This window comes from Marmota monax, unplaced genomic scaffold (genome assembly GCF_021218885.2).
Source record: "Marmota monax isolate L192 unplaced genomic scaffold, Marmota_monax_Labrador192_F-V1.1 WCK01_AAM20220418_F8-fsc00003, whole genome shotgun sequence".
NCBI classification, from domain to species: Eukaryota; Metazoa; Chordata; class Mammalia; order Rodentia; family Sciuridae; genus Marmota; species Marmota monax.
The window spans coordinates 33,951,478-33,978,581 of NW_026694084.1; the positions used below are offsets into that span (position 1 = coordinate 33,951,478).

Below are 27,104 nucleotides of genomic sequence, written 5' to 3' on the forward strand. Positions count from 1 at the left end.
TGTGTTCTGTTTTGTTGTTTTGTTTTGGTACCAAGGATTGAACCTAGAGGCACTTAATCACTGAGCCACATCCCCAGCCCTTTTTTTATTTTTAAATTTTGAGATAGGGTCTTGCTAAGTTGCTTACGGCCCTGCTGAGTTGCTGAGGCTGTTTTAGCAATATTGATTACACATCTATCATGTAGCAGATACCATGCTAACTTCCAAAAGTACAAGATATGAACTATGATCGTAAAGAACTTCACATATACACCAATACCATTCATCCATTTAGTTTCAGTGGTCCTCATTCCTACCACACTCTAAGTCCAAAAGGCTGGCCACTGTATTTCCTAATGATCCTCCTATCCATACACTGTTTTACTCCCACTACCACTGTACTAATTCAAGCCAGACTCCTTCAGTAGCCTCTGAAGAGGACCTCACTGCTTCAAGGCTAACCTCTTTCCAATTCCTTCTCTGTAGTACTATCACATTGATCTTTCTAATATAGCAATCCAATCACATCTACACAGCATATAAGAATTAGCATCGTTCCAGCATATTTCAGTAACATTAATGTCACAAGATATAACAAAAATCTCAGGCTGACTCAATTAAAAAAAATAAGATTCACAAGATTTCTCTTAAATATTTGGTAATGTATTGTTAAAGCAGCTATACAAGAAATGTATGATTTCTTTAAAAATTTCAGCTCTACTTTAACTTAAAAAAAAAAAACAAAAAAAAAAAAAACAAAAAAGAAAACCCTACGCCACCTAGCATTGCTTCCATTTTTGTATAGTGGCTATTGTGCAGATTCTGGTTCACATGTAAGAGTACATCAAGTATGTCTTTTTAAGTAGCCACACAGTATTTCTAATATACAGCCAGGATTGTCCAATCCCAGATTAAGAAACATGCTATGGAAATATCAACTCCAGATATGACAACACTGTTGTGTCTACCTAAAGCAAGGGTCTCTGCAAATCCTAACGCAGACCAACCCTAACCCCACACTCCTGTTTTTATTCTGCTAAACACTATAAAAACAATTCTTTTATTTTTGAAGGGTTGAAAAGAGGAACCATGACCATCAAGTAAAACCCACAAAGCAGGCTACTCTAAGAAAGGAAGTTAATACCTGCTCATAAGATTACTGAGAGGCTCAATAAAAAATGGAAGAACACATTATATTATCTGGTTCTTTTCCCAGGTCTTATCTGTCATATTAGGACAACAGGTCCTCTAATTACCATCTTTGTGCTTATGAGGACAGAGTTTATGTGGTACCAGAATGTTAGGAAGTTTGTGTTCAATAATTCAACAATCAAGATTATGATCCTTATTGTAGTTCTAGCAGGTCTTGAGACACAAATAAGAAATCTTCATTCTGAGAGAAGTTAATTACTTCCTGTGGAGATAATACTTTCATATATAAAAAAGTAACAAGTCATAACAATAATTTGTAAACACAGGTTGTTTTACAGACTATAATTATAATAGAAATTTAGAGAGCAGGACAGTGTGACAGAGAGTATATTCCAAGTGTGGGTTAAGATCTCCCCAGTGGACCCCAGAGAATAGTACCTCACTCAGCAAAGTGCTCAGCCCTTTCCCATGACTGAGGGTGGTTCTCCAGCCTGTTCACAGTTACTGTATTGTACTCCCCGGCACTGAACACCATACCTGACACAGTAAAGTCTCCAACATTGATGCACTGAAAAAGTAAATAAAGATGACAAAAGATCTAAGGCTGAAACTTGTTTACTGTTAGGCCCCAGAAGACTTATTATTCCACCACAATGATCTGTTCAGAAAATTAAGAAAAGACAGCTACAAAGTACCAGAAAATAGATAAAAGTTTTAAGACCATGTAATTTTTCCTATTAAAAATTAATGTACTAAGCAGCTTGGGAGGCTGAGGCAGGAGGATCACGAGTTCCAACCCAGTCTCGGCAACTTACTGAGACCCTGTCTCTAAATAAAATATTGCAAAGGGCTGAGGATGTGGCTCGGTGGTTAAATGCCCCTGGGTTCAATTCTCAGTAAAGGAAAAAAAAATTAACATAATAAAAAGACCTTCGATAAAATATGCTAAGGTGTTCAAAATGGATGATGGTTTTTTCAAGCTGACAAAATAACTCAACCACAATAAGCACAAATTACCTCTTTGAAGAAACAGTGTGTATCTAATAGGTCATAATATATTACTGCATGTCTTGGTAGCAATCAAAGTAATAGATTTTTAAAAGACTATTTAAAGGGCTTTATTACATAATCTAAGAAATGTGCTCAAATTCAACAAAGATCAGTAAAGGACAACCTTCAATCAGCAAAGGCCTGATGTGATATGCAAGGCAGAGTAATACAAAATGCTGAGTAAAGCAAGACCTGCCCTCCAGCCCTTCAGTCTTTGAGATGACATGTACACAAATTACAATACAGTGTAACTAAATAAAATGCTACACTGGAGTACTATGGTTAGACTGCTGTGGGAAAACAGATGAGAAATAACTGAATTATGTCTACAGGAGAATAGAAGAGAAAGTTAGAGAAGTGATGATGTTTAAGTTTGCCTTGTGTATTTTAAAAACACCACTGGTACTAACAACTTCCAAAGATACAGTTTTCATATGCTTTCAATTAAGTAAAATAACTTTATAAAGTTTTGTATTAGCATATCCATTAAACTGCAAAAGAAGATATCTTCCTAAGAAAAAGGCTTTGATAGACTGAGACAACATTAAGAATTCAACAGAACAATGGAGAAGTATTTTCAGTACCACTGAAAAATATAAAACCACACTAATTTTTTCAACAAATACCATCTAATTTGGTGTATATGCTTGAGCCTTAATGTTTGCCCTTCTCTTACTTCTACTGGAGAGCTTAGTATAACTCCAAATGTTGACTATTCAAGCCTGAACTCATAAATCAAATGAGAAGATGCTTTCAAATTTGGGCACGTACTATTCTAAAAATTACTCTTTAATGATCAGAGAGTTTAATGAGCTAAAGTTTTATATTTAAATCACACATTCCAATCTACTGAATGTCCTGGAATGAAATGTTTTGTTATTTTTCTGTTATCTCTTCTTTTTAATAACTACTTTATATGATTACTAGTAGCTCCACGATGTCTAGCAGGTTCAACAGTTAAAATGTCAATACATACAAACTACAAAAATATCACATCATATTGATTCATGTAATTTCTCAAGATTTGAGTATTCTTTCCTTCTAACTTTCAGAAGTTTTGCAGAGATAATCAAGTGAAAAACATTTGGTATTTCCAGATCTTGGTGTGTGACTGTATACATATTGCCTTTTATGTAGTAAGAAGGGCAGTCCATTTCCTGAAATCATTGTCAGCAGGCATATTATGTGCTTCATGTTCAAAACAGCACATTAAGTGTCTTTATTCTGAAACATTAATGTAAACACAGGAACAGAATGCAAAAAAAAATTAAAAATGGAGGGAAGAAACTAGGAGTGTACTACCTTTATTTCCTAGATTTTAAGACCTTAGTTTAAATTATTTTTAACAGATGATCACCCACAAACAGAATGAATGTGCCAATGAGATGTACTTCCCCTGCTATGTTTCACAGACTTTTGTATCACTGGCAATTTTTACTTACATATTTCAACCTGAAGAAGATAAATAAGCAAGAGATAATTTTAAATTCAATTTTGAAGCCATGAACTCGTTAACATCCTGGCTGTTTCGTCCTTTGCTCTTCAGATCATTCACTGATACTTTTTTTTTTAGTTGTCAATAGTCCTTTATTTAATTTATTTATTTATGTGGGGTGCTGAGAATTGAACCCAATGCCTCACACTAGGCAAGCGCTCTGCCACTGAGCTACAACCCCAGCCCCACTTTTACATCTGTACATTTCGTCACTCCATTTTATCTGATCTCTACCAAATGTAGAAGTGCCTATATTTTATAAATTTCACTGCACAGCTTATGACTTTCATTTGCATCTGCTAGAATTTATTCTATTTAGAATTAGACTTCTTGAACCAAGAAAAAAGTGTCAGCCACTTGAGAAGGAGACTTTGCTTCTTCAAATTAAGGGGGAAAATATTTTAAAGATGTCAGAAAAAATAAAAATGCATCACAGGTACTCAAACTATGAATATGGGAGAAAATGTTGATGATCTATGCTAAATAAGGCACGAGGAGAAAGTATTGATGACTGAAGTTAACACAGCATCAATATTCCTTTTTCCAGGGACTTGCAACCTCATTTCTAATGTATCTTTTTCTCAGACATTAGTCATACATTCAAACAACCACCACAACAAACAATAAACTGGAACAGCTCAGTGGTAGAGTGCTTACCTAGCAGGAACAAGGCCCTGGTTCCAACACCAACACGGGGAAAAAAAATATACAGCCACTAACTGTTACCTCTGCGTCCCAAATTAGAAAATGACTGCTAATGTTGACTAAATGAGTTTTTCAGGATGTGAGATCTATGATAACAAGTCATTCACTTTTCTCAGCTGAATTAAAAAAATAAAACATTAACATTTTGTGTCATAACCTCTTAATAATAACTGATAGCTACTACTCAAATATATATCTACATACAGCCCTTTTTAAAGTGCCTACTATCTTCTATTCTAAGATACTGGGTGAAAAATTGGGGGAAACTAGATGTTCACATGATGTCAAAGTGTTACCACACAAAGACCTTTTACAATGGAGAGACCTGGCAGATATATTTTAACTGAGGAATTATTAAACTTAGTTATCACCAAAAATGTTAACAGGCATGTAAGCCTCCTGATGAGACACATATGAAACAGCCAACATTAACTTGTGTGGTAATCTCACCAAGTATGTATAATCTGCCTTATTTTTGAAGAATCATTTATAAACCAAGCCCAGATTATGAAATAACCTACAAAACAACTTGCTTTCATGGGAAGGAGCAGGTATGAGGATTAAAAAAGGAACAGGAGCTCAGTTGCATGTTAAATTTGAAAGAACTACGAGCCATCAAATGGAAGATGTTGAAAAGGTGATGGATACAGAAATAGAGAGTTCAGAAAAGTCAAACCACAAACATTACCTGACACACCTAATCTTTGTATCCTGACAGAACAGTCCAAAGAGCAGGGATACCTGGAAAATGATTCACAATGACAGCAACAGGACCCGCTCTGAACAGACATGACAGCAACATAAACCTGATCTGTACTTTCTTGCTGCTCATCCTCCTTTGGTTACTGCTCATTGTGTGCACCTTGATTCCTAGTTGCTCCACCAATCCTATAAATTCCTATTTCACCCAAATCACCCAGTTTCTGTTACTTGCACCAAGGACTCTTTAATGAATTATAAAGAATATTCTCCAAGGCCCTAGGGTTTGATTCCCAGCAAAACACACACACACACACACACACACACACACACACTTTGTATTAGAAAGTTAATTGTAATTTCCTTTCTATTTAAAGTCATTTCTACAATTAAGCACAGTTTAACTATGTTGCAAATGTAACCCAGAAGTAAAGATACCAGATATTAAAGATGGTGTAAATCAGTTTTTGAGTCATCTAAGAAGTACTTAAGACTATTTAAAAAAAAAAAAAACTTGAAGTTTCAGAGTATAAAGTTTGATTATTAAATAAATATAATATCCAAGAAAAAAAATAACACACCATGGTCACGTTTTAAGTATGGACAAATAAAGAACTAAAACACGGACATGGGAGCAGGAAAGATGGTGGAATGAGATGGACATCATTATCCTAAGTACATGTATGACTGCAAATAAGTGTGATGCTCCAGCTACATCATGTATAATCAGAGAAATGAAAAGCTGTACTGCAATTATGTACAATAAATCAAAATACATTCTGTCATATATACTTAATTAAAATAAATAAATTACTTTTAAAAAAACTAAAACAACTTTCCAGTACAGGAACAAGGAAGCACATTTTAAGAATATAAGAATGATAGTGTTTTTTACAGTGTTCTCTCTGTATAAAATGCTTCCTTTTGGGTCTGGGAATGTAGCTCAGTGGTACAGTGCTTGCCTAGCATGTATGAGGCACTGGGTTCGATCCTCAGCAACACATGAATATAAATAAATAAAATAAAGATATTCCATCCATCTACAACTGGAAAAAAAAAAAAGATTAAAATGCTTCCTTGTTTCATCTATTTCAAATTACTCTAAGAACAATAATGAAAGATTCTCCATCTAGGCTCACCTTTCCTTTAATTTCCTAATTCATATGCTTCCTCATGCACATCAGTGAAACTACTTTTCATTCTTTCTGAAAAAGCTTCCATATTTCAAATCAAAAGTAGAATTTATGTCAACGCTGAAAACCAACATGTCTTCCACCCTTGATAGGATGTCCCATATTCATATCAAATCTTATAACTCTATTTAGTATTTTTAATAAATACATTTCAGAAAACAAAATATGGTAAGTAGAATAAAAATACAACTAGAGGAAACATTTGTTTTTAGACGGTACTAATGTGAATGTCTACTATGCACACACATTTTGCTATAGACGGTCATTTTTTGGGGTTTTTTTTTTTTTTTTTTTTTTTGGTGTTGTGATGGTATCCTTTTTACAAAGCAAATTTGGAAATGAATTCTCAAAGTTTAGTTTACTTTTACCATATCAGTGCTAATAAGAGGCTGATATAACTCCAGAACAATCTGTTCAAAAATCAATGCCATTTTTATCCACAACAAAATGCCTCAATCAGCACATTCTTCTTAGAAAAATTCATTTTCATTAATATTTTTCTTATTAGAAGGCATTAATTTCCAGGATATGCAAAGAACTCAAAAAGCTTAACATCAAAAAAACAAAGAACTCAATCAATAAATGGGCAAAGGAACTAAACAGACACTGCTCAAAAAAAGAAATACGAATGATCAACAAACATATGAAAAAATGTTCAACGTCTCTAGCAATTAAAGAAATGCAAAATTAAAACTATATTGAGGAGCTGGGCACTGGGTGCCCCTCACGAGGCACTGGGTTTGATCCTCAGCACCACATAAAAATAAATGAAATAAAATTAAAATGTTGTGTCCATCTACAACTAAAAAAATATATATTTTTTAAAAAAATATACTGAGATTTTACATCACTCCAACTAGAATGGCGATTATCAAGAATATAAATTAACAATAAATCCTAGGAAGGATGTGGGGAAAAGGGTACCCTTGTGCATTGTTGGAAGGACTGCAAATTAGTGCAATCACTCTCCAAAGCAGTATGAAGGTTCCTCAAAACACCAGAAATGGAATTACCATTTGACCCATTTATTCAGCTCCTCAATATATAGCCAAAGGGGTTAAAATCAGCATACTACAGTGACACAGCCACATCCATGTTTATAGCAGCACAATTCAGAATAGCTAAGCTGTGGAACCTAAATGCCCATTAACAGATGAATGGATTTAAAAAATGTGATATATATACATAATAGAATACTACTCAGCCATAAATAAAAATGACTTTATGATATTCACCGGTAAATGGACAGACCTGGAGACTATTGTGCTAAGTGAAAATAAGCCAATCCCCAAAACCAAGGGCTTAATGTTCTCTCTGATGTTAACCCACTGGGGAAGAGGGGACCAGGCAGAAGTTCAGTAGATTAGACAAAGAGGAATGAAGGAAAGGGAGGGAGGATAGAAATAGGAAAGACAATGGAATGAATCTGACATAACTTTCTCATGTACATTTATGAATACAGCACAGTGAATCTCAACATTGTGTATGTTGCTAAGACTGGGATCCTAGCTAGAATAAAATATATTCCATGCTTATATAAATATATCAAAATAGATTCTATTGTCATGCATAACTTAAAAAAATCAAGATATTGCAAAAGCTAAAAAGAAAATATATTTACTATTAGAAAAACAATTTAACCATTACAATGAACAAGCAGAGCCTGTGGTATGTTTAAAAAAAAAAAAAACACTTTTTGTCCACCACTGTCCCTTAAAGTTACTCTGTGGCAAGTTATTGTCCCTGAACTTTTATTTAGGCAATCCCCATGATTTTGGCCACTTTCAAGGAAAAATAACAATGGTTTAGAAACTGACAGATCACTAATATATCATCAAAAATTTCATTCAAGGTCACAGCTCTACCTGCGCCAAGCCAGCCCTACACAATTCAAGAGGACTGTACCTTCACCCATCCCCTTCCACCCTGCTAGTTCTGGTGGGGCAATCAAGTGTCACTGGAGGCCATAGGCACTCTCAAGACTGAATAAATAAATAAATAAATAAATGTTCATAGTTGATTCCATCAAGGAATCTTTTCAGTGATTCCTTAGAAGTTCTCATTCATCCCAGTCCTAGGAATCTCATTCAATTCCCATGCAAAACAAGGCATCTCTGGGAATCCTCATCACCACCCTATCCCCACTTCCATCCCATTCTTACAAGCTTTTTCTCATCTGGTCCATTGGAAACACAGACTCCTTGCCCTCCCCAAATTGGGGGAGAAATGGCAGTCACCCACACAGTAAGCTCACTTTGCCATGCTACAAAAGTATTTTTTGATGACATAACGTGATCTATTTCTAAACTCACAATTGTTATTTTCTTTTATCCTTTAAAATTTTCAGACATGAGTTAGACAAAAATCTACTGTGTTCCTTAAACTGCAGGATTTCCATATGAAGTTCCCCATATTGTCACCATCAACCCCCTTCCATCTTTACTAAAGAGGAACACTCTTCATTCCCTGTCCCTCCCACAGAGGTGGGTAAAGAAGGAGGGACTGCTAGAACACCACAACTGGGTCCAAACACTGCCAATCTTCAAGAATTCAGGTCAAAAACTTTTCAAAATTCCAACTTTAATGCTTTTATATCAATAGATGTGTAGGTTTATATTAAAGGTTACAAGATCGGGCTGGGGTTGTGGCTCAGCGGTAGAGCGCTTGCCTCGCACATGCGAGACCCTGGGTTCGATCCTCAGCACCACATACAAATATAAAAACAAGTGAAATAAAGGTGTTGTGTCCAACTACAACTAAAAAATAAATATTAAAAAAAAAGTCAGGGCTGGGGATGTGGCTCAAGCAGTAGTGCGCTCGCCTGGCATGCGTGCGGCCTAGGTTCTATCCTCAGGACCACATACAAATAAACATGTTGTGTCTGCCGAAAACTAAAAAATAAATATTAAAATTCTCTCTCTCTTTCTCTAAAAAAAAAAAAAAAAAAAGGTCACAAGATCTAGTTTCTGGCTTTTACAAGGCCTGTATGGTGTCTTGCAATTCATTTCAGAAATGTGCATTTATTGACTTACCAAACCCAGAATAAGAGTTCCATTTTTACATTTTCTTATACATTTTGTATTTCTGAATTTTCCAATAAAAAGCAGGAAAATAAAAACCCATAATCCAACCAGAGTTAGGCACTGTTAATGCTTCACTTTTATAAATCTGTCATCTGAAAAATTTCTTATTTCAACTTTTTAAAACCTGGCACAAAAATATTTCATTTACGATTCCATTGAGTAATCCAGTTTCCCACATAATTTAAGTATGCCTTTTTCAAACACCATATTTCTACCAAATCAAGGTGCGGGTGGTCTTTCTAAAACTTGTCTCAAAATCTGTCTCATTTTGTCACTCCCTAAACCTCCAACCTTTAATCGTTTCCCACTACTAGAGGTTAAACTTCAATCTTTTTTAACATTAAGCATAACCTACGCAGTCTCTTACAGCTATTACATCTCTAAATGTGATTTTAAACCACATATTCATTAAATAAAATCCTACTACAAGAAAAATGTGAATGTCAGGGAAGTTTCTGATAACAGGATTTGACCTACACTGGTTGATGAGCAATCCAGTCAGAGTTCAGCCCCCGTCGCACTATGGCTGCTGAAAGGATCTCAGGCTTCATCAAGGGTTACAGGATTAAATCACAAAGTGCAAAAAAGCAAAGGTTGTTGTTCCTTTATTAGCAGGGTAAAACTAAGCTTGCAGCAGGGATTAGTTCTCAGTATTGCAAATAACATTCAGTATCACCACACATACACATTTTCTAGCTTCACTATCACAGTCACCAACTGCCAAAAAGTTAATCTAAATACTCTAGGGCAGATTTATGAAAACTTTAAATGTTTAAAACTGGACTTGGGGATTTTGTTAAGTTTCACATGACTTGCTATTCATTAATAGAGCATACATTTTAAAATGTTTTAAAGTCTTCTTTCTAAAGATGAAATGAGAAGTAAATTCCATTTAAACATGCTACCAAGAAAAAGGCATTCATAGTTCTTAGTCCAAAGAGGCTTGTCTCAGAAGTTTATGTCAGTAAAATGCAGAGAATTACAAAAGTGCCTAAAGAAAGAAAAATAATCAGTTCTCTCTTAGAGCTGACAATAAGTGTATTCACTGAAAAAGTACACAAGAACAATGAATGTGGGCAAATACTGATGCGTCTTTATGTTCAAATGTGGAGAGAGAGAGAGAGAGAGAGAGTCTGTCTGTGTGTGTGTTTGCGCGCGTGTTTTCACATAATATGAATACATGAGTAAAGGTGCCTGGAAAGATGGTCATCAAGTGACTACCTAGACAGTGATTTTTGCTTTCCTATAATATTTCTATTTTATTTGAATAAGCATATACTTTTATAAGAAATTACTTTGATTACAAGAAATTGTAAGAAATTACTTTGATTACTAAAATGATTGAAAAGTTACAATCATCAAGTCTGGTGTGGTGGCACACTCCTGTAATTCCTACAACTTGGGAGGCCGAAGCAGGAGGATCACAAGTTCAAAGCCAACCTGAGTAACTTAGTGAGGCCCTAAGCAACTTAATGAGACCCCCATCTCAAAATAAAAAATGAAAAGGGACAGAGATGTATCTCAGCAGTTTAGCACCCCTGGGTTCAATCCCTTGTTACCCCTGCCCCCAAAAGTTACAATCATTAAGCCATGTCATAGTAGGAAAAGGAAAGACACAGATAGACGAAACAAACAGTAAAGTCCATAAATAAACCCATTCATCTGCAATCAAATGACTGTCAACAAGGATGTTAAGGCAATTCAACAAAGGACAGTCTTTTCAACAAATGGTGCTGATACAATTGGATATCCAATGTAAAAGGTTGGACTTAGGAACTTACCTCAATACTATAAAGCTAACTAAAAAACTGGATCACAGCCCTAAATATAAGAACTAAAAACAAAACTTTTAGAAGAAAGCACAGGAGTAACCTCTGGTTAGGCAAAGATTTCTCAGATATGACACTGAAAGCACCATTCTTAAAAATAAATAGATTGGAGTCCACCAAAATTCAAATCCTCATACCTCAAAAAACATCATTAAGATAAAAAGGGCTAGGGATATAACTCAGAGAGAGAACGCCTGCCTAGCATGCTTGAGACCCTGAGTTCAATCCTCAGCCCAGCAAAATAAATAAATAGATAGATAATAAAAAGATAGGTCACAGAAAGAGAAAAATATCTGCAAACAATATATCTGATAAAGAGCTCAGAGCCAACTCTTACAACACAATAAGATGAACAGCACAAATATAAAGTATACCTCAATAAAACTGTTTTTTAAAAGACAATTTTATAAGTTGGTTCGTAACTATGTTTATTGAAGGAAGTGAGTTTTTCTAGATGCCAAAGCCAAAAATTAATGATATAACTATTTTAAATGAAAATGTCCACTTAAATGGCATATCAACATCATACACATACCATTTATCTCTACTATCAAAACTATACATGATTTTACTTTCTACATTTTAGCAGAAAAATTTTAAGTACATCTTTTTTACCTGATTAACTACTAGCATCAGATCTTTACTAAGAAAGACTAAAACAATCACCTGTTTCTTTTACATTATATCCTCCAGCTACACATAATCTTAATATGAATTTAACTATACAGAAACAAAAATACACTCAGATATGTGTATTACACCTTTGTACACGCCTATACTAGAGACTAAAAAAAGAGAACTACCCAAACATACTCCAGAACCTTCTCTGGATAGAAATCCAGAAGGGTCACATCTTAAGAGAAGAGGTTAGTGGCAAATAGTGAGTGAATTCTTGCTAGCAGTCCAGTATTTTCGATTTACTCATTAAAAAGTGACGTACAGGGGGCTGGGGTTGTGGCTCAATGGTAGAGCACTTGCCTAGCACCCGTGAGGCCCTGGGTCCGATCCTCAGCACCACATAAAAATGAACAAAAGATATTGTGTCCACCTACAACTAAAACATAAATTTTTTTAAAAAAGTGATCTACATATAGTTCCCATTTTAAAGAGGATTAGGATAAAGGACATATATAAAGATTAGCTACAAGACTCAATGAGCAAAGGAACCTTGATGGGGGAAAGACTTATGAAATAAATTGTTTTAGAGAATTGCTTAATTCTTCTTCATGACTCAGGATAGTTTCCTGCAATACTGGAAATCAGTTATACAAACCTATTTGCTTGTCTCTTACTTATAGGACCCAAAGATCTAAGAAGAGATCTGAGAGTAGGAGACAATAATAGGACTTCATGAAAACATTCTCAATTGGGAAGAATGTTGAAGTGTTTAGGGTTTCTTTTTAAAAAACAATTATTTAAATAGGGCTGGGGATATAGCTCAGAGACAGGGCACTTGCCTAGTATGTGTGAGGCTCTGGATTCAATCACCAGTAGCAAAAAATAAAAATAAATTATCTAAATGCACAGGTTATCTCCCTGTCTAAACAAGGCAAACTGAAAATGGTTTTAAGAAATTTCATTTCACTAAAAATCTATGAAAACAAAACAACATGCACTATTTTTAAAAGTGGATTAAAAAGAACATTGATCAGCTAAAATAAAGTTCTTAAAAGGCAAATATTATACATGTTAATAGAATACTAGGAAGGATCAGCACCACATGCCAAAGAATACTGGCCAGTTGTCACCATCACACATACCACAGTGAACTTTGGCACACCCATTTCAAAGGTCTGCCAACCCCAGACTACGTATTTTGAATACTACTTCAACAAACTGTTCTATAAATAAAAGGAAAAGCTTTAATTTAACTACATTCACATTTTAATATAGGAAGTCTTGATTATCATGAAGACTATTTCCAAAATGCTTCAGTTCTTGATTCTCGGGCACCTTTCCCCCGCCTTTTCTTGGAACATTATAAAACACAACAGTGGGATCTGTTATTATTTATGTGTACATACCCAGGCACCTACTTTTACCCACTAGCAATTTAAAAGTCGCTCCACCAGAGCTAGATTAGTTTACATTTCCAAGTCTCTCAATTCTCGTATAAGTTGACCCAAATGAATGGAATAAATAAATAAATCTACCTGTTCATTTACAGAATCTGAAGTAATAATGTTTAGAAACTGAGCAGTAAGAGAAGTAAAATTGAAACTGGCAACCCAAATGGTGGCTTGGCTGTTCATTCTCTTTTGGACTTGAGGAGTAAAGGATGAATCCACAATGAAACTAGCCTCATGGACTAAGTAAAAAGTAACTGGACTGCGAAGTTAAGAAATCCCTCAAGCAAAATAAAAGGTATAAGTAATGTTATCCTTACTGCCAATTATATATCTTCTAGTGACCAAAGGCATTAGAAATTTCTGTGGTTGAATTGAGAGGGAATGACTGAAAGTGAATGCAAAGCCTTGATTACTGGCAGAGTTGATTTCTCTCCATATTCTTATTTCTTTCTGCTTCCAGACACTCAAACTCTTTAAGAAGAAATATGATTAGGGATAGGAGGGACTGACTGAAAACCAGCCACAACCATCTGAGGTTGCCCAGGAAACTTTAGAGAAGGACTCAAAATGTTACAGCTCTCTTGGATAAGGCATCCAGGTCAGTAGTCTACCTGATCTTAGGGGAGAGAAGACATTCAGATTCAATTAGTAGGATTTGGGTAGGGTTTCCAATGGTTTAAGAAGCAAAAGTGATGTATGGGTGGGGCTCTTTGGGTCAGTCTAAAGTACTGTCATTATCTCTATATCTTAATTTGTAGCAGGAACTGATGGATATGTTATATGCTTATACCTTCCTGTCTATAATGCCAGAAAGGTTCTTCCAATCAGGATGGGTCATATGTAAAAAAGTGTTAATTTCGGGCCCCACAACCCTAATGACCATTTTAAGCTACCTGTCTTAGTGACTCAGGATTTTACTGACTGAAGCATATAGCAAATGGAGGGAGTCTCCACCTGGAGGTGATCCTTAGACTTTTAGACGCTGCCTCCCTGAACAGGTATCAGGTACTTTTGAAAAGTAGTTATTAGCTTGCATCTGGGCTCTGTGGAAACTGAATACATGACTCATGGAGGTCTCATGAGTCTACAGCCTGATATTCCTATTTTGGGGTGGATCAGCTTATAATCAATGATTAACAATGTAGTAAGTTAAGGGAAAACACTTATTTGAAAACATCTATTTTAGCCTCCACCCCCGCACAGCAGCATCTCAACTTTACATAAAAAAGTGCCTCCCAACTCTTCGGGTGAAACTACCCACACTCATTAAATCATCAAATCTTATCAATTTAACACCATTCCCTTTTTATCAAAAGTATAAATCACTATCAATTCTTTCCTAAACTCTGAAAACTGTATCCAATCTTATTTCACCCTAATTCCCTAAAAGCAGAAAAATCTTTCAAAAATAGTATTTTACTCTCTGCTGTTAAACCCTAGAGTGATTTCCCCACTGCCTTCAGTGCAAAATGAACTGAAGTTTGTTAACATGACTCCTGCATACAGTCCTAAGGTTTACTTCTTTAATTTCATCTTTCCCATTCCTACTTTACATTCCACATTACAGTCAAACACAGCCAGTATCAATTTCTAACATGACCTCTCATCTTAAGGTTTTTGGTCTTCATACTGCCATTCATTTTCATTCATATATAGTTGTTGATGGACACAATAACTTTATTTGTGAGAATCAAACCCAGTGCCTCACCCATATTAGGAAAGCTCTCTACCACTGAGCTACAAATCCAGCCCCTCATTCTCCCTTTTGCTGGACTGGTCAGTCTACTATACAAGTCTTAGTTTAGGTGGCATTTAATACAAAGTGGAAGAGGGTTTATCTTGATTCCTTAAGAGTGGGTATTCTGGTAACACATTCTCGGTGCAATTGCAGTGTCTACTTTTCTCTATCTTCTACCATAAGGAAGGACCATGAATGTTTTATTCATTATAATATGTTGCTCAATAGCTATTTGAGCAATTAATAAAAATCTATATACCAAATATTGTGCCAGGTATCAAGGAAATTATGTCTTCCTGCCTTCCCTATTTTGTTACATAGAAATAAACACAAAAATTCCACAACAATGTTAAGACATGAAAGAGAGAGTGTTATTCCCACTTCATAATCTGAGGATCTTCATGTTATCAATTAAATGCAATATTTTTGCCCATACATATGGTAATAAAATTTTACAATGAGAAGAATCTCTAAAAGTATAAGTCAACAAACTACATAAATCTTCTAAGGGTGTAGCTCAGTGGTAGAATATATTCCTAACTTGTACACGGCCCTGGGTTGAACACACACACACACAGAAAAGTCTCTTTCAAGACCTAGTAAATCTCAGTTTTAATTTAAACTTTTGTGCATTCAATTCTCTATTACTCTGAGAATAGAGAAATGGCACAAATAACCCCTGAATAACAGAATCTGGGAAATGTCATAATTTTTTTCTTTAATAAATATTTTCTAAAAATATTTGACCTAAACTGGTATTCAGTATAATCTAGATTACCTGAACGCATGTCAACAATGTATATAATTAAAGAATCAAAATTCTAAGAATGATTTCCCTGTTTTGAAAGTTTTACAAATATCACTCATTTACATTCCATTTATTTGCATGACTGGAAAAGGAGTGAAGCTATGGCTAGTGAGTAGGAAATAAATAATAATCCTGTATATGTTCAAAGGAACAGTACAGAACAAGGGGACATTATTTCTCCTATGTGGTAGCTGAAAGTTTTGAGATCTGCTGTTTTAAGTATACCCTCCAAATAATATAAAATATACAGCTTAAAATTAGTATGTCAAAATGAAACTTTCATAAAGATTATCAGCCATACAGGCCTGGGTTCAAATACCAACCTTCTACATTCCACTTTTCCAAGTATACTTGGAAAAATTACCTAAGCTCTCTAACCTGCACTTTCCCAAAGTTAACTGGAAAATAAATAGAAATTAACTTGTATCTTGCAAGGATATCGTGAAACCTACCTACTATATATAAACAATCTGGGGTATAGGTAAGTGTTCAATATTTCATCACAATAATTAAGAGTCAGGACACAGCCCTATCACTTATTAGCTGTTACTTGTTTTCTCAGATGTCTGACAGGAATACTAATGCCTATTTAACAAGGTTGTTGTAAAGATTAAACCATGTCTTAGAACACTGCCTGGCTAGTAGTGGACAACATACAAGTGTTAATTATTATTAACATTATCATCAGCACCACCACTGAAACAGTAAATTACCATTGTATTTTTTAATTATACCTTCCATGTCTGCTACATGAAAAAAAAAAAATTCTTTGAAAAATAAACCTAATTTAGTGAACTGATCAAAATACAGGATGAACTCACACATCCAAGAACTTTTATGCTGACTTTTAGAAACTTTAAATGCACAAAAAATTCTCTGAAATGACTACTGTTCATGAATGCTGACAAGATGCATGTACTGAATACCCTTTCTAAGTAAACAAATCCATTCTATGAACTAAATTGTAACACCAAATGGTGTGTCTACTGTACTTTCTCCCCTAAAACTCACAAAATAATTTAAAATAATAGCCCATTACAGGCAATTTTCAAAATATGCAAGATACTTGAGAAAACTGAAGCTCAAAGCAATCAACATCTTTCTAACTTTTGCCACATAATTACAAAATGTTTTTCTAGTCCAAGACTCTTGGACCTTGCCATTCACTCAACAGTTCAATAAGAGTATTCACTATACACCAGACAGAAACTGTCCTAAAGTCTGAAAATAGGAACAGAAAAGGAGAAACCAAAAATAGGGGGGCATGCCATCAACAACATAATTAAATATCTTCAAATATTATAGTCTTGTTTTCCTTAAACAGTGAAAATTATAAGCTTTTATGGTTGAATGCACCAATACTTAATAAGAGCCAGGTAACCTCATCAGTGGTAAGCCAGTATTTTCCCCCAAGGAGAAAAGGAATAAAATGAGCATCTCTCTATATCACTCCACCAATTACTATTTACTAGGTAAAGATAAATGACCATGTCAAATATCAAATAATCTCAAGAGTGGTACCATAATATGTAGCATTTTAAGCCCATTTATTTTTGGAAAGTCCAGAGAAATTATCAGCTGTATTTTATCAAAAATAAACTGCCCTCACTTAGCTTTACTCAACAGTTGAAATCCTATTTTTGCCTTCACAACAAGAATCATCTCACTAGTCACATCTCCCTTTGATCAACCAATCATTTTCTTAGGAAAGAAAAATCTAGTCTCTACCCAATTACAGAGAATCTAGAATCTATACTATATATCCAACAACATTTTACAAAGCAAGAGTTTCCTTGGAGACAACTATACCTATTGAAAAGTTTAAATTTTATTTAAAAATTACCTAACAAAACAAGAAAATAAGTAACACCTAAGAAGGTAATCTTAGGGGTTGAACTCCAGGCTTCACATATGCTAGGCAAGCACTCTACCAACTAAGGCACAATCCCACTCTTTATTTTGGGACAGGGTCCCACCAAATTGCCCAGGCCTGCCTCCAACTAGCTTCCTAAGCAGCTGGGATTACAGGTATGCACCATTGTGCTGGTCACAAAGAATGCAATACTGAGTTAAGAAATCTTCCATTTAAAGCAGCTATCCAAAACCTAAATGCAAACAAACAATGCCCTTTTAAAAACTAACTCCCAAGAAAAAGAGGCCTGTTAGAAAATGCTGCTATTAATACTGATAGCAATAGCATTCTCATACTGATACATAGGTAGGTGACTTTTATTATTAAAAGTCTCCCTTGGCATTTGTTATTATGGACAACAAAAATGGGGGGTGCTGTCATTTCATTTTATGAACACTGTTTAGGCAGTTTCAGTTAACTACAACACTTTACAAATGGGCTGATATATCAAATAGGTTTCAATTATCAAGTCATTCTAGACACAAAGCTTCTATTTCTATTATTAAACTTAATTAAAGAATTAAAAGGATCAGTGTGTTTCTCTTGAGGTACATTAGCCTAAAATGATTTGCAATAAGGCACCAAACACCCGTGTGAATGAAATTCCTTCAGCTACACAGAACATTTGTATGCAATGTCAGCATGCCAAACTGCAAGACTAAAAAGAAAACAAAATGTACTGATAAACATTTCTGACACAGTATTTAAAGAGTTAAAAGATGCCAAGCTAAAAAAAGTTCAGGAAGGGGGAGAATGTAAACAAATTTCAAAAATCTTGGCCTTATCCAGAATGGCACTTTGTGGTTAAGAAGTATTGGTCCAAATTCTTCTGCATATAGGAGGAACTCAATAAATGCTGATGATGAGACAAAACAATACTAACAGGTAACTTTGCAAGTCGGTAATGGAACCAGTAGGAAAAAATAATAATAATAACAACAATAATAAACCGAATTTTATACTCAGAGAAAAATCAATTCATCAAATGCTCTTCTAGAGGAGGAAGCAAGAGAAAAGGTATTCGATATGGCCCAGAATAGCCATGAAGTTAGAAACCCCCCCCCCACACACACACACACACACAGCGCAACTGCCACTTTCACGAGAGTTTGACAGTCTCAGATTTGGGTAATTACAGTAGAAATTCAGAGACTTGGAAACACACTAACACCACACCCTAGGACTGAGCATCTGGACTTTAAACGCTGGGAATTAAAAGGTCAACACGTGCACAGGTCTGGTCGCCCAGGTGGAAGACCAAGTGTTGGGGGCAATAAAAACAACTTCCCCGCCAGTGGCCGGAGGGCTGGGCTGGGCTGCGCGGCGGAGTCCCAGGCACCGGGTGTGAAGCCGGGCGCCGGCACTGCGCGGGGACCGGGAGCGGGGAACCGCGGCAGGGGCGAGGTCGGCGCGCGCGGAGCCGCCGGGAGCCAGAGGTCGCGGGCGGCGGCAGGATTCGGGGGGCGCCGAGCAAGCCCGAGGAGGTGCAAGTGCAAGCACCAGGCAGAAGAAAAGAGGCTCCGAATGAATGAGCGCCGGGCAGGCCGGGGCCGGGGGCGGGCGCCCCGGAGGGCCCACCGACCGGGGCACGAGCAGTCCCGCGCGGGCCCCGCCGCACCGTCTCTCCGCCAAACCCGGGTCGCTGGGCAGGAGAGCCAGGGTGTGAGGAAGAGGAGAAAATGGTAAAAACCACTCACTCACCCTCCCTCGAGCCTCCAGGCTCTCAGCCCCGCTCCTCCGCCCTCCTCGAGCCGCGGCGGCGGCTCCTCAACGGCGCTAGGGGGAGCCCCGGGCCCGGAGCGGGGAGCGGCGGCGGCCGGACCGGGAGCCCCTCCGCACCTGCCCCTGTGGCGGCGCCGCGACGAACTAGGCGGCGGCGGCGGCAGCGGCGGCTCCGAGCGGGGAGGGCAAGTGACCCGGATGTACAGGGTAACGGCGAGAAGGGGGAGGGGGGAATGCCAGGAAGTGAGGGCGCCACGGACCTGTCCGGCCGTGCGCATGCGCCAGGCGCCCGCCCCTCAAGGTAAATCCTCAGCCCTTCTTCTCCGCCCCCTAGTCCTCCGCCCCTCCGGAAAGGGGCGTGGCAGGGCCGGAGACAGGTGGTCGCGCGGTCGCCGCGCGGAGAGCAAGGGGGCGGGCCACCCCTCCGCGCCCCCGCCCTCCTTAAAGGGGCAGCACCTTCGCGCCGAGAGAGCTTCTAGGTGGGTTGGAGTCTCCTTGTACCAGTGGGAGACTAAGGTTCAGAAGTGGCGGCGACCTGCCTCAGGTTAGCGAGCTCGGAAAGGACAAGAACTGGAGCTCGCGACTCGCACACTCAGGCTCGGTGCTGAACCCAGCGGAGCTGCCACATTCCAGCACCCCACGCCTGGAATGGCTGGGCTCTTGGCAAGCCTTTCCTTCTCTGGCCAGGTACCTATGAGTAGATGCGCTTGGCAGGCTCCCCAGAGCCAAGAGATGCACCGTTATCGCCAGCGATGGTATCAAGCAGACGCCCTTGGGAGGTGTTAAATGATCAGTCTGAGAAAAGATACCAGACACCACTTGAGATCGCGGCATGCCAACTCTTGTCTGGAGTGGACTGCACAGAAATGTCCAGTGGACCAAGAACTTGAATGTAGCAGAGGGCACAGCCATTTCATTACTTCCCTTCTTCCCATCACTCTTGGATGAAATGAAACATAAAAACAGAATATCTTATCTAACTAACTCATCCAAATCCTGCTGGAAAAGCCCAGATTTGTTTTCATTAACATTAAAGTGTAAAGGATAAGCAAGCTTACCTCTCCCACGAGTATTTTAAATTTGCTGGCAGATCACTAACATGGAACTAAAGGGTTGTGAACACAAGGTCAAATGCCCAAATGAAAACCCCATGAAAGTATGGACTTTCCTCCCCAGGAAAATGCATGAATGTACACAAATATGCATAGATTTCTGAAGACTTATGGACCCAGGAAGCCCATCTCTGAAGCCCTAATCATGAGGCCCTCTCTAGTCAAATAGGTATCCTTCTAGGAACTACTGGTCTTACTGTATGTGGCCAATGAATTACTCTTTGGCCCCCAATACTAAAGAGTAGCCTTTACCTTATAGCTAGCGCCTGTCCTCTTGAGTTACATGGAGACCAGACAGTATATAATATGCACCACAGTACATAAAGACAGGTTAAGGAAGCCATGGAGAGGCTAGGTGGCTTTTTCAAAGCACACATTAAGCAAGAATCCCAGACTTCAGAACTTTACCTTAACTATCTCACTTAAGGACTTGGGGATTCCATAGTGTACCTATTATAATTTCCATCCATTTTGACTAAATTGGGAGAGTTGGTATTTGTGCAATATTGATACTGATGAAACTGTCCTCACAATCCAATCCAAGAACATTGGTCTGTTTTTCTGATACATCTACATCCATTAGTCCCCATATGTGCACACTGTCCTTAATTTGAACCAGAAGAACAGTTCATACATCTGCCTAAGAGCTCTGAGAAACCACACATCCCTTCTAACCAACCTCCCACTTAAAAGCAGAACTCTTCCCTGGTATCCCATACTGGACCTCCAATTTAGCTTGAATATCTCAATTGTGGGGAACTTGGTACTGTAATTAACAGCACCCTTTGTGAAGAACCTTTTTTAAACACTGAGCAGCAATCTGGTACCCACCAACATTCATCCATCAGTCCTAATTTTATCTCCAGGGAGCAACACAGACATGATACCAGCACAAGGAGCTCATTGATACATGATAACAGTAAAGAGGACAATCCTGTGTGGAGTTTGGAGCACCCCTCTCAGAGGTACCTCTCTCCTCATGAGCTGGAGCCCCATTCCTGGCCTGTGAGAGAATACATGAGTAAACTCTGCCATTATCCTTTGAAGGGAAGCTGGCTCAGAAAACAAGACCCTACAAGAAGTGCTGAATTTATTCTTCCATGATCCCTCATCATCTTTCATCAGTGTAATCACATTTCAGCTGAGGCTGAAGCTTTTAAAGTTTTAGACTGCAAAAACAAGCAGAAGGACACCAAGAAAGGATGTTCACATGAAGGCACTGGCCTCTCAGTGGTGACGCAATTGTCAGGGCTAGCTAGCATTTCTGGAGTCCTCACCCCGTGCCAGGCTCTGTTCTAAGTCCTTGACTTGCTTTTCCTCCTTTGTCTTTCATAGTCATCCTATGTAATACTATTTTCATGTCCGTTTTATAAATGAGGAATCCAAGGCTCAGTATGTGATAGACCCATGATCTGAACCCAATCTGTTAACTCCATAGTTTGTCAAAAACACATGTTTTTGCCCCTCTACTAAGTCCTAAGCACCATACTGAGGGTCTGAGTGGAAGACAGTGAGACATGTGGTCCTGTTCTTTGAGGGGCTTGGAGTTAAATGAGAGGAAGGGCTGTAAACTCACAATTTCAGCACAGCATAACTCGTGGTAACTTAGGGCAGAAGAACCAACTCTCCTCGAGACAGCTATGAAGGCTTAATCTTTTAGAGAAAGGGGAAGCGACAAAAAGAAAAGGTACAGAGGCAGAGGGAGCAGAGTCTGACATGCTAGGGGAAAGACTGAGGGGATGAGGCTGTAAAGGGCCTCATCTGTTATGCGAAGGCATTTCAGCTTAACTCCTCAAAGCAATAACAAGTAAATAGAAGCCTCTAGGCAAAGGAGAAACAGAATCAGATTTATTTTCTAACAAGATCACGTGGACCGCAGTGTCCAACATGGACTACAGTAAGACAGAATGTACAGGAGCTGTGAGGCTATAGTAGGGTCCCGATAAGGATGGCCTGAAGATGTAACTCAGTGGTAGTGCTCTTGTCTAGAATATGTGAGGCCCTGGGTTCGATCCTCAGCTCTGCAAAAAGAAAAGAGAACCTAGTCTAGGAAACTGGTAGTGGGGATGAAGAATAGGCCTCAGAATTAAGATACTGATATAGGATCTACAGGAATCTATGACTGGTCAAATCTGGGGTGAGAGGAAACAGAAGCTCAGAGGATGATCCCAAGCTACCTCGCTTAACGGACTAAATGCATGGTGACACCATCCAATCCCAATATCTTTACACAATTTTCAATCCTGTTCTCCTCGAACCTTCATCCATAGGTATGCACACTGCATTAGCCTGCATCTTCAGATATGTGCAACTATTTCCCAATGCTTTTGTATATTTCTACACAGTTGCATTTATCATTTTTTTAATAGCTGCAGAATATCTCATCATGTTGAAATGGCTCAGTTTCCTTCAGTTGCAAAAGGTCCACACCCTACGTGCCTGGCTTACTCTAAATTCACTCAGCTCTGGGCATTTTGCAAGAAATGAGCTGAGCCAGGAAAGACAGCCTTTAGGCAAAAAAGGGTGTTTGAAAAGTGTGGCCATAAGGGACAATAAGGGTGCAACTCTCCTGGGACAGGCTTGGGCAACTGTCCCGTGTGTAGAAACTGTAGAGCTCTGAGAAGGAACCTGTCATCCGTGGGGATCCTGATGTCTAACTATGCATTGAACTGGTTCTCACATCCTAACCCTTCAAACCCTTTCCAGTCCATTGTTCATTTATCCATTTATTCACTCATCCCACAATACATTCTTGTGAAGCATGTGGCAAGAGGGCAAAACCAACGCCACCTGTAAGTTCTGGATTCACCCGGTCAGGATCTGAAAACTGCTCTACAACTCACACAAGTTATCTAACCTTCTAGAGCCTGGTTTTCCCCACAATGTATTTTAAGTATTAACCCAGATAAAATTTACAAAATACTGCAGACTGAACGAGGCATAGGCTAAGTTCAATAATTATTTCCAGTCTTTGTTCTCTCATTCTGCTTTCTTGATTCTTGCCACTGGACCTCAACTTTTTGACCAAACCTTCTAGGCAATGACACATGCATTCGGGGTTCAGAGCCCGAATCTGCCAGTGAACCAGGGCCACTCACTTGATCTCTCTAAACATCAATTTCCTATCTGTGCAGTGGGCATAAGAATCTACCCACTTCCTATGAATGCTATAAAGCTCTTATAAATACTGTATTGGAAAATACTTTCTAAACCCCAAAACAGTCATTTTTGACTGTTATTTTCTATAATAAACATCTGTTTCATTTCTCCTCTTAAAAAAAAAAAGACGATCTTAGCATAAATTCCCAGAATTGAAATTACTAGGTCAAAGAATTTGAACATTTTTATGGCTCTTGATTTGTACTGGCCAATAGCCTTAGAGAGCACTCAAACTAAATATACCATTCAGTATGTGCCAGCACCTACAGAATAGTTTTTGTTACCTCTGCATCCAATCTTCTCCTCCATCTAACATTAGGGGGGTCTATCATCTGCTTCTCCCTTCCTTTTCTAGATGAATGAACAAGAAATCCTTGAATAAAGAGACACCTTCCAAACATCTCCATCACAGCCAGGGGCTCAAGGCTAAGACTTCAGTGTAGCATTAAGATTGAGGATCCAATGAATATTGTATGAATGCAGAAGAGGGGGAAGGGGAGACCTGGGAATCCCTTGGGTAGAGCTAGAAGCTCATTCCTCACTGAAAGATGACATCAGAGCTGCTATTTAAAAAGAGCCCAAGAATGAAACCAACAAATCAAACCCCACACCTTCCTGTTGTTTACCAAAACATTAACCAACCCCCAAAGAGCCATAAAGTTGTTCTTTCCAGAGATAGGCAAGAAGGGGCAAAATCCCACCACCTCACATTGAATGTTCCTTCTCAGAACTTCAAACACACTTTCTGGTAGCTGCCTTTGGACTTTCCTCCCTATCCCCCTTCCCACAGATGTGCTCCCACCTCCCTTCGCCCACTCCCTACCATGACGCTGGTTTTCTCCTTCACAGCACCTTGTCCTTCCCTCCCAATTTTTTTTTTTTTTTTAGCTCGGAAATGTCAGCTCTGTGAAGGCAGAGACTGGGCTATCATGCTCCCCACAGTCCCTGCCATGTGCTCAGCTCCTAGGAAGGTACATAAACATGCTGAGTGATAAAAGAAGGGCCTGTGCCCAGGTTGTCAGTAAATGGGGTGTCCCAGCCTCAGGTACATTTTTCACCATGACAGTATGAGTAATACATGTTGACTGCAGCAAAATTTGAAAAGAAATATGAGCAAAAGGGAGAAAATATAAATAGTCATGATCTAGCCACCCACACCATGTGGATACCCTTCCAAACGTCTTTTACGTATCTATATAAAGATACCATATATTTTTATAAAAATGGCTCCCACGTCTGAGTAGTAATCTTCTGTGTCCCGTCTCACGGATATCTTGGTCACTTTTCCTTAGGAAAGGTACTTTAGGTACATAATTTTTAAAGGCTATATAATGCCCCATTGGGTACACATGCCCTCAAATCAAGTCTGAGTTAAGCTAAAGAGGAGGTTTCTTCAACCCCAGTAAAGGTAAAATATTTCATTCCAGCACTTCCCCTTGTGGAGCTTCTCCTGTTTCCCTGTGTTTGTACGGCTTCAGTGTCGCCTTCCACAGAACTGTACCCCTGCAGCCCATTCACCACCTGGAGTTATTAGAAGCCCTGTCAATGAGGGAAATAAAATTGTTTGCAGCCTGAAAAGCTGAAGTATGATAAAGCAAGGACAATGCCTCAAAGTTCAAATCTGCTGCTGATACAGGGGACAAGAATGACGAGGTCTTTTTCTTGCCAAGATTTTAATTGGAAAAAGAAAAAGAGACTTCTGCACATGCCTTCACTTCCCTGTCCCAAGCCCAACCCCAAGGCAAGGTTTTTCCCAGGAGGAAGGGGCTGGTCCAAAGGTTACTGATGTTGTAAGCAGTTTGCCGTCAAAGCCCATGGCTCCTTTTACAGACTCACTGGCTGCCAAAAAATCCAAGCGGGCACACTCAGGAGATGCTGCCCTTCTCCACAAATAGCTCCTCCAGCCCACTGGGAGGTTCTGCAGCACCAAAGACTGCCCACTTGGCATCTTCAGCTCTGACAATGACATCCCCTCCCCCAGCAAGGGTAACAGTCCCAGGAGGGGGTTCCCCTGAAGGTGGGGACAAGATGCCATAAATTCAGGGATGGCACCAGAGGAAGAGAAAGAAGAAGAATGTCTGAGTGTGCCATTCATTTCTGAGCTTCACCCTTCAGTGACCCCAAAGCCAAACAGAGGTTAAGCGCTGCTGCTCCGCCCACCTTCCAGATCACACCATCAGAGTTTGATGAAAGCTTTACCTAAGAGAAAAAGAACCCCTCATCATAGTCAGGGTCATCAATTTATCAATGCCATTCTAAAAATTCTTTTATATACTCAACAGAAATCTGCTTAGGAGGAAAGAATTTGGTTGAAATATAATGACAGATGGAACTATTGCCTCCAATATCCCTGTCAATTGCTACATTTCAGCTGGCACTGTACAAAATGATCTCCACCCATTTACACTTCAGCCTTACAACATTATGACAGATATATCATTACCCCTTGTTTCCAGACGAGAAAAGTGAGTGGGAAAGAGCACAAGTATCTTGACGAAGGTGGCAAAGGTTCTAGCAGGCAGAGGCAGGAGCTGAGCCCTGGTCCCAGCAGGTGCTGGCTCCGCATCAACCACTCCACCTTCCTTGCTTTCCCTCCCTCTTTCTTCCTTTCTTTCAGTAAATATTAACTAAACCTCTCAGTGTCCAAGCTCCATTTAAAATGCTACAGTACTCATCCCTAAGACTGACACAGTAGTCACTTAATAATAGTTATTAAATTAACGAAATAATAGGAACATATGAAATTTCCCATGTTCAAAATGTCATTAGGCATTAAAAAAACAGCAATTACATACAATTACATACAGTTAAAACTAACATGTAAAAACTCAGCAAAGTTTAAATGTTTGGTACGCTCTTAAATAAACATATATTACTGATTATGATGGGACTTGACATTTGCTATTTTAATATTTCTTATGGTTTATATAGTGGTATCCCACAAAAGCTCACGGGTAAGACAATGCAAGAACATTCAGGGGTGAAATGAAATGAAATTATGAGAGTTGTAACCTAATCAGTGGATTAATCCACTGATATGAATTAACTGGGTGGTAACTAAAGGCAGGCAGGGTGTGGCTGGAGGAGGTAGGTCACGGGGGTGTGCCTTTGGGGGTTTATATTTTCCCACATTTTTTATTAGTGCATTATAGTTGTACATAATGGTGGGATCTTTTGTTACATGTTCATACATGCACACAATAAAAAAATTTAATTTGCCAGTGTCACTCCTTGGGGTTCATATTTTATCTCTGGTAAGCAGAGTGCACTCTCTCTCTTTCTCTCTGCTTTCTACTACAATGTCCTGAGCTGCTCTCCTCTACTATGCCCTTCCACCATGATGGTCTGCCTTACCTTGGGCACAGAACTACAAAGTGAGCTATCTATGGACTGACATCT

General features: G+C 38.6%; 1 protein-coding gene across 15 annotated transcripts in view; it reads right to left on the minus strand.

Moving 5' to 3' along the window:
• Positions 1 to 27,104, minus strand: part of Cyrib (CYFIP related Rac1 interactor B) — a 135,657-nt gene that overhangs the window by 61,183 nt on the left and 47,370 nt on the right. For 8 of the 15 annotated variants that reach the window (XM_058585733.1, XM_058585736.1, XM_046464657.1 and 5 more), the window contains exon 1: positions 19,414 to 19,545. The exons of the other annotated variants lie outside the window; for them this stretch is intronic. The gene's annotated coding sequence lies outside the window, so the exon portion shown is untranslated. Of the gene's footprint in view, positions 1 to 19,413; positions 19,546 to 27,104 lie in introns of those variants that run through there. 15 annotated transcript variants of the gene reach the window in all.